Source organism: Canis lupus, chromosome 24 (assembly GCF_003254725.2).
Source record: "Canis lupus dingo isolate Sandy chromosome 24, ASM325472v2, whole genome shotgun sequence".
Taxonomy (NCBI): Eukaryota; Metazoa; Chordata; class Mammalia; order Carnivora; family Canidae; genus Canis; species Canis lupus.
In genome coordinates this window covers 17072682-17089072 of record NC_064266.1, presented here as the reverse complement: position 1 = coordinate 17089072, position 16391 = coordinate 17072682, and positions in this window count along the sequence as shown.

The window sequence follows — 16391 nt, the reverse complement described above, 5'->3', positions numbered from 1 at the left end:
AGGAGCTCCCTCTCGCTCAAAGGCAGGTCAACACTTTTGTTCTACTCATGCCTTCAACTGATCAGATAAAGCCCACTCACATTGGGAGAGCAATCTGCTTTAGTCAGTCATTGATTTAAATATTAATCTCATCCAAAAACATCCCCACAGAAATGCCCAGAATAATGTTTAACCAAATTTCTGAGCACCCTGAGCACCACCCAGTGGACACATATGAACATTCACTGACCCCAAGGGGCAAGTAAGGTACTTAAAGGCCTTGTCCATGGGGTACCAGGGCTCCACTCTGACCCCTGTCTCCTTCTTGAGACCTGACCCTGAACTGGGAGCTCCTTACCACCTCTCTAGGCCTGACATCCATCCTTTGCATGAACTCACACAATTTCAGATCAGCTCATTCATCCTACCCACCCTTCACCCCAGCCCCAGTGCAAGAATTTGCTCTACAATATCCCTAATTCACATGTAGTTTTTCTACTTGGCTAAAATACCTCTTATTGCTGGAAGAGTCCATTCCTTCTCCAGGACTCTCAGAATAAACCATTGTAGGGGGAAGAAAAAGGGGAAAAAAAAAAAAAAAGCTTGACAGGAGAGATGCCTTCAAACTCACAAACATAAATTGGAAAAAAAAAAAAAAGAATTTTCCCAAAAAAAGAAGTCACATATTTTTCTGCTCATGTTCTGGGCACACAGGAACATGCAATGAACTTAGCTCACCACATAGCCTTCAACATAGCACTTCATAATATATCAACCTGACTGATAACAGGATTGTGTGACCGTAATTAGATAATTATTTGTACATGGAAGTGTTTAGTGAATGGGGCTTGGTGAATAAGGGCTATAAATACATATATTAGGAGAGGATTCCATTAAAAATGAACTTAAGGCAACTGAAAAGCTTCTGATGGATTATTAGCCATTTAAAGAGATTTTATAGCTAAAGTGTTGTTGGCTAGTCCCACCTTTTACTGAAAGGCTTTAAAAATGAAATCAAAACACCTGAAATAATAATGTAAATCAATGGGGGAAAGGCATTACATTTATAAAGATTCAGTTTTTATGCAGCTTCTCCTGAACTCAGCTGTGACATGAATTGAAGTTTATTTTGTGTACATTGATATGAAATGAGGATCATTATAAAGAAGTATTTTAGTAAATTTGCAGTGCTATAGATGCATGTTGAATATAGCTGCCAGTTACTTGTACCATTGGAAAATGGGCTGAATTTTTCAGGAGAAAATCTGAAATGAACACAAGATACTAGTACTCTCCTACAACTAACCAGACACTCCTTCAATAAAAGTTTGCCTGAGTTGAATATCATTACTTATTATTTTTTTCATATATCCACCCTGGTAAACCATCCACAAAAATGGAATATCCAAAATTTACTCTTTTTTTTTATGCAATGGACAACCATCAGTTGCATGAAATGGGCATCTGGTCCAAGAATTAGCCAAGAGCAAGACTCCTGAGCAGCTGTGAGTCTTTAAAATATAAGACTTTTTTTTTTTTAAAAGACAAATGTATTATGTACACATATATACATGTAATGTAGGTGTGCTTTACACTCAAGTGTGTCTTACACATTTTATACTATACATATACCGAATGTAACAGAGATGATTTCTGGTGTAATCTTTAAAATGTTAGTTTGTAAAAATAGTTTTAGTTTCACTGCATCAGTTTTGGTAAATAAAGTTGATGTTACTGATTAATTCTAAATATTTCAGATTTTTTCTAGTACATTTTCCTTGTTAACCCCTGAGTTGTTTCTCATTTTATCCCATCATGATCAGAAAAATGTAGTCTGTAAACAAGTTCCTTAGAATCTGTAAAAATTTCTTCTGTAGCCCAATATATGTTCAATTTCGGGAAGGGTTCTATGTGGGCTTGAAAAAAAAGTGTGTGCCCTCCGACACACTGTCTCTGGTATAAAAAGGCTCCCCCTCACCACTTAAGTGCAGATGTTCATTCAGTTATTGCTCATCCTGATTCCATTTATTGTCCTTTCAATCTATTTAATCTATCCTTCTAATCTGTTCTGAGAGATAAGCCAAAACTCTGATTCTGTGCCTATTTCTCTTTGTAACTGTATAATTTCTTTATTTCTTTCTACACTTTGAAGCTATACTTCTAGGAACATACCAGTTGATATCTACTATCTTCTTGGTGGACTCTTCCTCTGACCAGTGTAAAATATCCCTCTTGTCTTTTTTACTGCTTTTCTCATAAAATCCTATTTCATCTGATATACTGCTGCACCATCCTGTTTGTTATTGTTAGTATTTGCCTAGCTTTTATTCTTTTCATTTTAACCTTCTAGTGCTCCTTGATTCATGTATATTTCACAAAAACAGCATAGAGCTACACGGTTTATATAATTGTTGCTTTTGCTCTCATCTGAAAATCTCTGTGCCGATAGATTAACTACTGGCTGACCATCACCTATACATTCTTATTACGATGACCATTATACTGGATTTATTCCTACCATTTTATTCCAAGTTTTGTATTTACCTGCTGCCTCTTTGCTTATTTTTTCACCTTCCCTGACTTCTGTAAGGTCGCACATGCTTTCTGGACTCCTTTCTTCATCCCAACTACTTGGAGAACACATATTTTCAATTCATTAAATAGTATCTTTATATTGGCTTCTCACTTTCACATATTTCTCACAAAAATCCATATATGGATCCTCTTCTTAAATGAAATACATAACTTTCAGTTCTTTACATTTCTTTATTAAGCTTCCTCTTACCTGCCATGCCTAAATTTTCTTGTCTAAAATTTTAGTTCTGACTTCTCTTAGAACACAAGTAATTATTGGGCCCCCTGGGTGGCTCAGTTGGTTGAGTAGCCGACTCTTGATTTGGGCTCAGGTCATGATCTCAGGTCGTGAGATGGAGCCCCACCTCGGGCTCCACACTCAGCATGGAGCCTGCTTGAGATTCTCTCTCTCCCTCTCCTTCTGCCCCTCCCCATCCCATGCATGCTCTTGCTCACTCTCTCTCCCTCACATAAATAAACAAATCTTTTTTAAAAAAGAACACAGATTATTGTCTTGTTCATACAAATCACCATTATGACTGCCTTTTATTATACCATGATAATTATTGTTATTTACAGTGAGTATTTACCATATTTCATCAATTATACATAAGACACATGGCCATAAGCACCCAGTCGGTTACGCAGAGAATCCTTGATGATGTGAGTTTTCCTATCTCAGAACATGGCCCGCCTTTCCATTGGTTGCAGTCTTCTCTGTACAATTCAGAAGCATCGTGAGGTCTTGTTTATAGAGTTCTCTCCTATTTAAATTAAGTCTATATCTTTCATCTTTTTATTGATGTGGTAAATGGGCCTCTTCTCCTGTATCTTCTAATTGCTATTGAGAAGCTATTTTATTTTACATGTTAATTTTCTGCCACTTTAGTGCTTCTATGATATTCTTTCATTTTATTTTCTTGGGTTTTCTGGGAATGCAATGGCATACTGTCTTGAAGATATGGATGGTTTTATCTTCTCCTTTCTGATTTTTAAATTTCTGAAATCATTCTTTTATCTATTGCATCAACCCCCAAAAGAACATTAAATATGATGCCAGGAGGCAGCTTGTCTCCTTTGTGACTTAAACAAGAATGCTTCCAGTATTTTCCCATGGAGCCTGATGCTCAGGTCTGGGTTGAGATGATGTGTGTCCAGCGATTTCTTTTTATTCAATATTAAGTAGCAGGTTGATTCTTGGATTAATATACATACTTTCTATCTGATGGGGAAAGAACTCATCATGCCTTTTTCATCAGAACTTTGGGTTTGAGGCTTGCTAAACCTTAGCTCAATATCCATCTACCAAGTATAAGATCTTCATAATCTCGTTGAATCTCAGGTAACTCTGTGTTAACATGGGGATAATACTTCACTCAGAGAATACTGAGAAGTTTAATTGAGAATGAATGTATGGGATGCCTGGGTGGCTCAGAGGTTAAATGCCTTCTTTTGGCCCAGGGTGTGATCCTGGAGTCCCAGGATCGAGTCCCGCATCGGGCTCCCTGCATGGAGCCTGCTTCTCCCTCTGCCTGTGTCTGTGCCTCTCTCTGTGTGTCTCTCATGAATAATTTTATTTTTTTAAAGAGAGAGAATGAATGTAAAGCACTAACACAGTGCCTGACACACAGTAAATGCTTAGTAAGTTGTGATAGCTTCAATTCTCCTGAACAAGGCAGACTTCTCTGAGTTTTCTTCTTAATGTGATCGTGATAATTTTCCTTGTCTAAGACATATACTATATTTGGTTAAAACATATTACATAAATATTATTAATACATATAGTAATTATTAATAAAATAGAGTTTGACTTCTATGTTTGCAAATTGGAGTATTTTTTAGGTTATTCTCATCCAGGTTGGATTTGGAAATTTAAAACACATTTGCATCAACATTTACTGTATCGATTTCGGGGGTGACGGGATGACTTGTGGGAGGGCGGGGGGTAGCCGTGGGGTCTTGATGGATTCCAGACCACCTTCAAGTATGTTGACCCTGCACTGCTTTCACTCAGCACAAGGGGGCAGCATTGCAAAAGAAACCAGCCAAGGCTTCCCAGCTCAGGGAATGTTTGTCTGATTGGAGTCTGATCTACGCCACTTACTGCACAATTAGTCCCTACCATTTTTGTCGTTTTTAGAGGTCTGTTTATAAAATGGGTGGGTGTATAAAAAGCACATAGTAATCCCTCAGTAAATGGTAACCCCCCCTCACCTCCTCATGTCTTTACTCAAATCTGCTCCAGACCACCTTATCTGAAAATGCAACTTGCCTGCTCACCTCTGGCTCCCAATCCTCCTTAGCATGCTCTACTTCTTTCCTATACCATTTATCAAGTCCAACATATTATATAATCTTCTTATTTCTTGTGTTTGTTATTTACTCGATTCCTCCTGTTCCCCCCTCTAGAATGTAAACTCTACAGATATATTGTCTGTTTTGTTCAAAGATGTGTTTCAAGTGCCTAGAACAGTGTCTGGTCCAAAGTAGATGCCCAATGAATGTCTGTTGAATGATTGCGTGGTGGTGGTGGTGGTGGTGGTGGTGATGCTGGTGATGATGGGAAGTGATAGCTGCAGTGGTGCTGATGATAGGGGTGGTGGTGATCACGTTGAGAGTGGTGAGGGTGGTGGCAGGGGAGAAGGATTGAAAGTGGTGAGGGGATGTTGCTGGGGATGGCAATGACAGTGATGGCGGTGGCAGTGGTTGAGGTAGGGGCAGTGCAAGTGGGAGGAGAGGCAGGTGACTGTGGTTGAGATGGTGATGGTATAGCAATTGTCATGATGTTACTATGTTCTGATGGGTCAGGGTCTCCTGAGAAGTTAGAAGCCTGAAGCAGGATGAGGAATTCCAGAGTCCATCACATGAAAATACTTTGTCCCCTGGTGTTAACAAATATACCTTCATGAAGGCCTATAAAACTGGGTTGACCTTCCAGAACTCCACACCAGAACAGGAAGAAATCCCCAGGTGCCTCTCTTCCCTCATCCAACCTTGGAGGGGCCTCTCACACATGCTCCTGGACACCTCAATCCTCACATCTGACCTCTATCCACACCCTCCTCAAAAAGCTGCTCCATAACCCTCCCTCTGGCCCAGCCTATCAGAGGGGCAGTACAGCCCACCCTGGGAAGACAGGCCTGGAAGGCATCCTTAGGGCTTCTGGTTGGGAATATCTAGGGCCCGGTACCCAGAGCATGAGTAGAAGGAAGACCAGAAGCTCTGACAGACAGACACTCTGCCACATGGGCTCTTCCCACTCCGGGCAGGACATGGCTGGGAGAGCAGAGAAGAGCCTCCGAAGCCCACAGCCTGTGGTCAGGGACCCTTCTCCCCCAGCTGTAGGACCACTGGACTGTTGTTGTTCTGCTGGACTCACAAAATGTATCTCTGTTCAAAGAAAGTCAGAAGAATGAAGTCATAGTAGGAGCCAGTACAGCGTGGGGAACAGAGAAGGGCGGACCGTTGGCATGAGCTGACATCTGGGAAAGTCCTATGGATGCATCGGCACCGTCCCCCCCCTCCTGCTTCCCTCCCCCACACTCACGCGCGCGCACACACACACACACACACACACACACACACTATGTTTCTCCAGCTGGCACAAAGGGAAGGAATGCCTGGCCTCCAAGGAGACCTCCTCTGCCCTTGCCTCCTGCCCTGGCACATTTTCCCATAAATGTCAAGGACTCCGTGTGAGGTCCCCTCCTTCTCATGGGTGACTTTCCTTCAGCAATTCCTTCTCATGCAAACCTTAACTGTCCCTGGTCACCACACCTGCGTCTCTCCCCAGCTCCAGACTAAACTTCCCACCATGTCCAACAGATCATCCAAGATCTGCTTCTCACTCCCAATGAGCTCAACCTCTCTCTCTCTCTCTCTCTCTCTCTCTCTCTCTCTCTCTTCCCAAACACCAGGTGCTGCCCTTGCCCCTACCTCCTGCCCAGAGTGGCAGAGGCTGGGGGCTCTATCTGCCCCTTTACTTAGGTTCAAAACTTATCCTAAATAGAAGTGGTGGTTGCCCAATATTGCAGACGTACTAAGCGCTGCTGAATTGTACAAATGGTTCTGTTGTATGAATTTCATTGCAAAAAAAAAAAAAAAACTTCAATTGTTTTAACTTCTGAGGCCTCCCTTCTGCCCAGCCGGTAGAGCCTCCCAAATCGCACCCCACACCAGGCTTTTCAGCCAGACCCTCCTTCTCATTCACCACATGGCCTCCCTGCTACAGGTCCCCACTGCTGACAGAAAGGCATGGAGGTGGATGTCTTGACCCCACGTTGGAGCTGGGGGGTGGGGGGGCGGAGCCGCGGCCCTGAGTGAACACTGTCTGTGAGCCACTCATGAAGCTTCCATGGCAAGCTCTTTTGACAGTAAGGACCCATCCCAAAGAGGGTGGGTCCTTGGCAAAATGCATTCTGGAATTTCTCCCAGGGACCCCCCTCCCAGCCCTGACGGCCCTACCGGGACAGTGTGGCCCTCTTCCACTGGCTAGAGATTTGTCTCTAAACTTTCCTAAGTGGGCTGTGTGCCCCTTGCTTTAAATGAGCAGGGCTCACGGCATCTGGAGTCTTGGGTCATGTCCCACGAAAACTCCCTCCGACTTTCTCAACATCTCCAGCCCCTGGAGACGGAGCGGCTGTAGCAGATTTATTCTCGACACGGAGGCGTGAACTCAATGTCTTTATTATCAGGTCTTCTCGTTCTTCCAGGTATATACCACTGAGCGAGGGAGGTCTTGAGGACGGGCGCTCCCTGAGAGCTCCTCCTAAAGGCAACATGCATCTTGATTACATCACCCCACTGGGCTGACCTTCCCAGGGCTGTGCCAGTGTTCATTGTTGTCCAGTTCTTTCTGTCCTTCTCAGCCCTGCAAGGAGACCATATCTCAGCTCTAACTCTCTAAGATAAAGGTAGAATGGACACCTTATCTCCGTCCCACTCCCTCCCTCACTGTCCTTCTGGGAACAGGCCCCCAGGGAGCACAATCCATTCACTTGACTGCTTGACAAATTGCAAAACCATCTCTGCCCATGCATTAATGCACAGTGTCAGGGTGCTAGCGTGACGTATGGGGTCCCACTAGCCAGGCCTCTCTCTCACTGGGCTCAGAAGTCACCCATCACAGGGCCTGAAGAATTATGCTAAAACCAAGTCCGTGTCCAAGGACCACCTCCAAGGTCCGAAGGTACAACCCTCCTTCTGCCACCTTCTGGGTCTTTGAAGACTTGTCTAACTTAACCAGCTAATGCTGGTTTTTTACTTGTTTGTTTTGTTTGTGTTTAAAAACCACAACATCTGTGATGTCAACCCAGGGCTTCTTAAACCTCAACTAGGCAAAAGAATCTCCTGTGAGGCTTGTTTAAACATAGGTTTCTGGGCTCCATCCCTAGATATTCTGATACAGTTGGTCTAGAGAAGGATTTTGGAGTGTCCATTACTAAAGCTCCTGAGTGATAAGGCAGCCAGTCCTCCATTCACACTTTGAGCAACATGGCACTAGGCTATGCAGAGGCACTGGGCCTCACCATTCCCTGAGCCCTTTCTCACCTGACACCGAGCTAAGCACTGATCACTGATGACCCATTTCATACATGAGATGCAGAGAGGTTAAATGACCCGTCCAAGATTCCAAAGCTAGGAAATAGTAGAACTGGGTAGAAATCTTTTTCTCCTTACTCTAGCATCTGTCACTACCATCACTGATCTCATGTATGGCCAGGCCCCACCACACCACCGTGAGATGTTTGCAGCACCCCTTAGTGATCCCTTTGCCCTGAGCCTCCCCACTCCAATGAACCTGCAGTCAAGATAACATTCTCTCTTTCTTTTAATTGCAGTAAAATATATGTAAAATGTTTGTAATATAAAATGTGTTTCAAAAAAAATAAAATGTGTTTGTTTTTTAAAGATTTTATTTATTTATGAGAGACACAGAGAGAGAAGCAGAGACATAGGCAGAGGGAGAAGCAGGCTGCCTGCAAGGAGCCCGATAAGGGACTCGGTCTTGGATCCTGGGATCATGGCCTGAGCCAAAGGCAGAAACTCAACCACTGAGCCACCCAGGTGTCCCTGTAATATAAAATTTGTAATGTCAGATTTACCATCTTAACCATTTTTAAGTGTAGGTCCAGGAGCATAAAGGACATTGACGCTGTTGTGCAGCCACCACCGTTCATCTCCAGAACTCTTTCCATCTCGCAAAACTGAAAATGTACCCACTAAATGGTAACTTCCCATTCCCCGCTGCCCCCAGGCCCTGGCACCCACCATTCTATCTTCTATCTCTATGGATTTGACTACTCTAGGTCCCTCATCGAAGTGGAATCATATTGTATGTGTCCTTTGGTAACTGGTTTATTTCACTTAGCACTACGTCTTCAAGGTTCACTCATGTTGTAGCTCATGTCAGAATTGGATTCCTTTTTACAGATATGTTGTTGTTTATCCATTAGTCCATCAGCAGACATCTGGGTAGCTTCTACCTTCAGGTTATTGCGAATAATGCTTAATATGAACGTGAGTGTATGAATACCTCTTCCAGACCAACTTTCAATTATTTTGGGTGTTCAGAGCTGGAATTATTACCAGATCATATTGCAATTCCATTTTTAATTTTTTGAGAACCCACCCTACTGTTTTCCATAGCAGCTCTACCATTTTGTGTTCCTAGCAGCAGTTCCCTCCTCCTCAATGACACTTCTTATTTTCTGTTTGTTTGTTTTTAAATAACTGCCATATTAATTGGGTGCAAAGTCATCCAAGATAACATTCTTATAGCAAACTCTGGTCAGTCATTTGCTGCTTGGGCTCCAGGTGTGTGGACAGCCCAGGGCAGGTGCAGAAGGGCATGTGCAGATGACCTAGGTGAGCTCCCATATCGCAGAACCTACTAGCAGAGTTCAAGCAGCAACATAAGCAACTGCGATGTGAAGGACGGGGTGTCTGGGGCCATAAGGACAGGGGTAGAGGTGGTGAGTTCAGAGGAGGGAAGGATGCTCTGCCTGCCTGGGAGGGAAATAGAGGAAGTCTTCCTGGAGGCAGTGACATCTGAGGCAGGCCTCAAAGGGTGAGCATGGTTTGGCTGTGACAATGGGGAGATGGGCATTCCAGGCACAGAGATGTTAACAAAAGCTAAAGGTGGGGAACTCTCAGTGAGGGATGTGGGGAGAAGCAAGGAGGCATTTTGGTCAAAGCACGAGAAACAGAAAAGGTGGTAGGAGAAGCTAATGCCAGATGGCTAGATTAAGACTGGCATGCAGGGCCCCCTCAAACAGTTTGGGGGGCACTTTATGGGCAGTAGGGAACCACTATGTGTTCTCAAGCAGGACAGTGTGGTGTAGTGACTATGAGTTCCATTGCCTGGATTCAAATTCCAGCCCTGCCCCCCACTAGCTGTGTAATCGAGGACAAGTTAGCGCACCTCTTGGAGCCTGCTTCCCTCTGCAAAGTGGGGATGATGACAGTCTGATTCCCTTGAGTTGCTGTGGGAACTAAATTGGTAAAGCCTCACCACAGACCTGGCATCAAGTGTCAAGTAAGAGGCAGCTTCCCTTGATTCAGTTTGAGCTCTGTCTTATGAAAAATAATTTGGCACCACTATGTGAGTTTAGATGGAGTTGGAAAAACAAGAGGCTTTAAACCCAGAAACCCAGGAGTGATGGAAACCAGTGGGGACAGTCCTGAGCCAACCACTTAGAACTGAGACCACAGGGAAGGGAGCTGAGGAAGGAGGCACAGACTCAGTCTGAGTTTAGGCTGGGCAGAAGTTTGGGTGGGGGCAAAGGGGAAGAGAGGCCTTGAGTCTAGTGACTAGAGGGCGAGTGGCACTGGCTGGGTAATTCAGAATGATGGCACTAGCAGGTTGGGCAGGCTGTGCACTCTTCTGGCACCCTGTAAGAAAGGGCCATCAGGAAGCTATAAATATGGGGATGCACTAATGGCTCAAGAAAGAGGTGGGGACTGTCAGTTGAACTTCGAGGAAATAATACTCAGGCAGGAGAGCCAAAGCTCCAAGGTCCAGGGCAGTTTTCAAAGGGGTGAGGACTGCAAATGTTTGAGAGAAGTGGGGAGGGGAGAGGAGATGGGAGAGAAGGCTGAGAACGGCTCCCAGGGTGGTGATGAACATCACTGGCTGTGGCATTAGCCCTGAGTTCAAGGCCTGCTCTGCCATGACTTTACTGAATCTCTCTATGCCTCCATTCCTTAATCTGTAAATAAGGGATGACAGTAGAACCTGTCGCACAGGGTTATTAAGAGAGTTAAATGGGAGAATGCCTGGAAGACCCTGACTGCGATGCCCAGCACCAGGGCAGAGCTCAAGCAATGGTAGCTACGAGCTAGCATCAAGACTTCTATGAAATCCAAGTTAAACGGGCAGGGGAAGGAGGAGGAGCTAGTGATTGGAGCCCAGCTGCTGCTAAAAAGCCAGGAGGCAGTGGTGGAGTGGGAAGTAAGGCAGGGAGTCGGTGGGGAAGCAGGGCCGGTGGGCACAGACCGGATGCCAAATAGTGCAGAGGCCTCTAAGAAGGCAGGAACATGGCCAGTTCTTCGGGATCTGGCAATGAACTCATCTCTAGTAACTTCAGAGAATGCAAGGTGATTTTAAAAAAAGAAATAAATAAATGGGAAAGACAGTTGGAAAGATAGTTTAGGGTCTCCTTTGGGGAGGAATGGGAGGGAGCAGGCGAGTTGGGATGCCTGGCTAGATGATCTGCATTTCATGTTTGGACAGTTGCACAGCCTGGAGGTGTCTGAGTAGGAGGCTTCTGGGGCTAGCTGGGGCTGATATACTGGGTGGGGCAGAGTCTAAATTCCCATGCTGAGATTTCAAAACTCAATGGCTTTAGAGACTAATTCCAGTTGACCTATGTCTCACAAAAAACAAACCCAGAACAAACAAACAGAAGCCCCCCCCCCCACAATAAACATAATAATACTATGCAAAGCCTTAAGATCTTACACTACAAACTGGAGTGGGGAGGCAGGGGAGAGGCAGGAGGGGGGGCGCTACCATAGTGGGGAGGTGGTAGGCCCAGGCAGGTGGAGGGTGCGGCTGTTGGGATTTTTCAGAAAGACACCACCCCTGCTACTCACCAGCCAGAACATTAGGGACCTATAAATAGTAGCTGTTATTTGAGAACAGAGCCTCTCTGGCTATGACAACCACTGGAGGGTGCTTGCTGAGCGTTTAATCTCAGAAGATGACCTCACCAGAGCCAGCTCACCACGTCTTATCATGATGCTTCAAATAATCCCACAATGACAATGAGAGCCAACCAAGGATGACACATGAGCAGTCTGGCTCATTAAAATCTCTGGACAAGAGATCAAGCCACCTGGCTGATAACACAACATTTGGGGGCTTGTTCAGAAACTGGGGTGTTGCTTAATCACAATCGAGGAACCAAAGACAGGCTTCCATTGTGATTGGTGGCGTGGTCTCAAGGCTTCTGCCCTGAATCAGACAGCTTCAGAAGATGCCCTTGCCGCCACTCCACCCCGCAAACCCCCCCCCCCCCGCCCACCCCTCCCAAAATCGCTCCAACATCTTTCCAGCTCAAAGTTCTTTGGGAGTGGTCAGACTAGGCAGGGCTGGGGGTGGGGATGTTGTTCAAGATGCAGCTTGTAGGATTAATTTCTGGCAGGAAGACCATGTGTTGAATACAATGAAACTCTGTCCTCCAGGCTGGCAGGGCTTGAGAACTCATTACATGGGATGGAAGGTCTAAACAGAGCTTGGATTTTATTTCTGCTTACAAGCCCTCTGGAGTCAACTTATTTCCAAAGAAAGGGCTAATTTGCTAAGACTTCAAGGAAGTGGGCTCCAGGTATCTAATAAGAGGAGGAAATATCATGTTCTTTTAAAATTGTGTTTGGATCATTGCAGTCTAACTAGATATTTTTCATTTGAAATGATTCCTTTTGCATCTTTCTGCCATAGGACTACAGGGTCAGAGCTGTGATTTCAGTGAAATGCACCAGCATGAAGCCTGGAACTCAGTAGGGGTTCATTAAACGCTTTCTTCCGTTTGCCCCAGGTAGCCCTGAAAATGTACAAATCAGATCCAAGTTGTAGGTAAATGTTTGCAGCAAACTAAGGGCTATGGTCTTGAATTCCTCCCTCTAAATTGGACCCCATAATGCCCTGGTTCTGTAGCAACTTTAAGAATATCTAGGATTCATCCAGCTAAATATTTTTAAATTAGGAAAAGTAATAAAATTGTTAGAGATCCCCACCTTTCAGCAGGGAGTGGCCATGAAAGGTCACTCACTTCTGGACATATTGGTTTTTAAAGTGAGGATTCCAAGTGAAAGTGTTTTTGGGGAAAAAATTTAAGGATGGTATAAAGATATGTTCTCCTATTTTTGATGATGGTTAGGGGAGATTTTTTTTTTTTTTTGCCCTATTTCTTCATTGGAGCCTATTTTCCAAAACAGGAAGGCCAAAATTGGTCCATGTGAATCATCTTTAACTAACGAGATAGCTGCCTTATGTCACAACCCCACACTGAGGTATAGATAATGCCATGTGGTAAACAATTTCCATCCCAACCATTTGGCAAGAGGGACCAAATGACATTGGGAGTTGTACAGGAATCTAAGGGGATGGGATGCCTGGGGGCTCAGTTGACAGAGTCTATGACACTCGATCTTGGGGTTGTGAGTTCAAACCCTCATTGGATGTAGAGATTACTTAAAAAATAAAAATCTTTACTAAAAAAAAAAAAAACCTACTGTTTAAGGGTGCCTGGGTGTCTCCGTTGGTTGAATGTGCAACTCCTGATTTCAGCTCAAGTCATGATCTCATGGTTGTGAGATCAAGCTCCAAGTCAGGCTCCCGTGATTAGCAGAGAGACTCCTTGAGATTCTCTGCCTTCCTATTCACTCCGTCCCAATGCCCACCCTGCTCATATGTGCTCCCTCTCTCTCTCTAAAAAAATTTAAAAAAATTTTTTTTAAGAATCAGTTTGCCTAGGAAAACAGAGGGACTGTCTATCATAGTTATGGGGAGATGCTCATTGCCATGTGGTTCATTCAAAGGCAGGCAGTGGAGACTGGGCACTTAGGTACCTACAGTATAGCCTCCCTGGAGGGCCACAGACCAGCAACCACCACTTTCTTGTTCTCAATTCTCTGTTCCACTGTAAGAACATTTGCCTAGACTATGCGTTCTGATTTTGTGATGCACAGTGCCCACATTTGTGTCTCTCTAAAGAGACATCCCCAGTGTTTAAGCACACATGCTCACTAGTTCTCAACTGCCTTAATTTCCTAAGGCTGCTGTAGCAGAGAAACTGGGTAGCTTAAAACACCAGTAATTTGTTCTGTCACAGTTCCAAAAGCCAGACATTCACAATTAAGGTATCAGTAAAGTTAGTTCTTCTGAGGACTCTGAGGGAGCATCTGTCTCATGCCTCGGGTGATAGCCAGCAATCCTTGGTGTTCCATTGCTGGTAGATAAATCATTCCAACCTCTGCCTCCATATTTCTAACAACAGTTCTTTCACAGAGCTGTCTTCCCTCTGTGTCTGTGTCCAAATTTCCCTCTTTTTATAAGGACATCAGTCATTTTGGATTAGAGGCCCTCCCAATACCAGTAGGACCTCATCATAACTTAATTACGTCTTCAAAGACCCTATTTCCATGTAAGGTCATATTCTGAGGTACTGGGGTTAGGGCTGCAACATATCTTGGGGTGCATGGTGATTTGACCCATAACATCAACTTACTATTTCCCTCTTTGGGGCTCTATGTTTTAAAATATTGTATTTATCAAACAAAATACATTTAATGGTTATTCATTTTACCTGGGTTTTTAAAAATACATCATGGTCATCCAAATGGGCTTCTGGTTCCAAAAGAAGATGGCACAGAATCACTTTTCCCTGCCTCTGCCCTCTACTTACAACTACATACCCTGGAAATTATTCAATTGACAACAATAAAAGGGCTCTAGAAGCTGGAAGGAGGAAGTTAGTCTGGCTGGGATCCTCAAGATGAGAGGAAACATACGACTAAGCAGGAGCCCCAGCAACATTAGAAGAACAAAGCAGATAAAAATATCATTCTAAAGCCTCAGAAAACTAAACTGTCTTCAATCCAAGTGCCTACAAAAGTAGACCAGAACCTATACACCAAACCTACATGTGTCAATGACTCATGACTGCCCGCTCAAAAAGAAGATCTAGGATCTTCTCCTAACAAGAATACAATGTCCAGGATATAATCAAAAACCTTAAAAAAAAAAAAAAAAAAAAAAAAAAAAAAAAAAAAACCTTACCCATCACACCAAGGACCAGGAAAACCACAGTTTGAGTGAGAAAAGATAACAAATACTAACACTGAGATGAATCAGATAGGAGTTAGGTGATAAGGATTTTAAAGTCATCTCCACAAGGTGTCTGGTTGGCTCAGTAGGGTAAGGATATGCCTTTGGCTCAGGTCATGATCCCAGAGTCCTGGGATTGAGCCCCGCATTGGGCTCCCTGCTGAGCAGGGAGTCTGCTTTTCCCTCTCTTTCTGCCACTACCCCTGTTTATGCTTATTCTCTCTTTCTTTCTCTCAAATAAATAAATAAAATCTTTTAAAAAATTGAAAAATAGTCTCTGCAGAAATACTTCAGCAATGAATTACACATTCTCTTGAAATAAGGGAAAGCATAGAAAATATCAGCAAAGAAATAGAAGGTATTTTAAAAAGCCAAATGGAAATGATAGAAATCAGAAACACAATAACCAAAATTTAAAAATAAATAAAATAAATAAGAAACACTTCACTTGATGGGCTAAATATTAGAATGGAAATGACAGGAATAGAATCAGTGAAACTGAGGGCAAGTCAATAGAATCTACTCAATCTGAACAATGAAGGAAAAAAGCTAGAACCTCCAGGAGTTGTAGAATGATAACAAGATCCATCATGTATATTATTTAAGTCCCAGGAGAGGAGAAAGAAGATAAGAGTGAAAAAGTATTTGAAGAGAGAAAAATTTCCCAAGTTTAGCAACAAACATAAAATTGCAGATCCAGAAAGCTGAGCAAACTCCCAACAAGAGAAACCAAATAAAATTCATACCAAGACACATTATAATTAAGTTTCTGAAATGTAAATTCAAAGAAAGAAAAATCTTAGAAACAACAGGAAAGAAACAACATATTGCCTATAAAAGAACACAGATTTGAACAAAAGCAGGTTTCTCATCAGAAACTATGGAGTCCAGAAGTGGTGGCACATCTCTCCAGTGCTGAAAGAAAGACCTGTCAACCACAAATCCTATATATGGTGAAACTATTCTTTAGAAATAAAGGGGGGATAAAGACATTCTCAGGCCAAGAGAGAGAGAATCAGTTGCTAACAGACCTACTCTTAAAGAATGGCTAATGGAAGTTCTTAAAGCAGAAAAAAAGTTGTAATAGAAAGCTAGGACTTCCCAAGAGAAGAAAGAAGAGCAGAATGGATAAAGGTAGAAGTAAACATAACAGACTATCCTCATTTCATGAATTTCTTTAATCATATTTTAAAGTTGAAGCAACAGTAAGCAAAAGTTATAACACAATCTGATGTATACACAAAGGAAACATTTCAGATGATTAAAATTTTTAAGTGTGATGGGTAAAAGGATTAAAAGGAAATAAGGTTGGGGCGCCTGAGTGGCTCAGTGGTTGAGCATCTGTCTTTGGCTTAGGTCATGATCCTGGGGTCCTAAGATCGAGTCCCTCAGAAGGCTCCCTGTGGGAGCCTATGCCTATGTCTCTGTGTCTCTGCCTTTGTCTCTGTGTCTCTCATGAATAAACAAATACAAAATCTTTAAAAAAAAAAAGGTAATAAAATTTCTA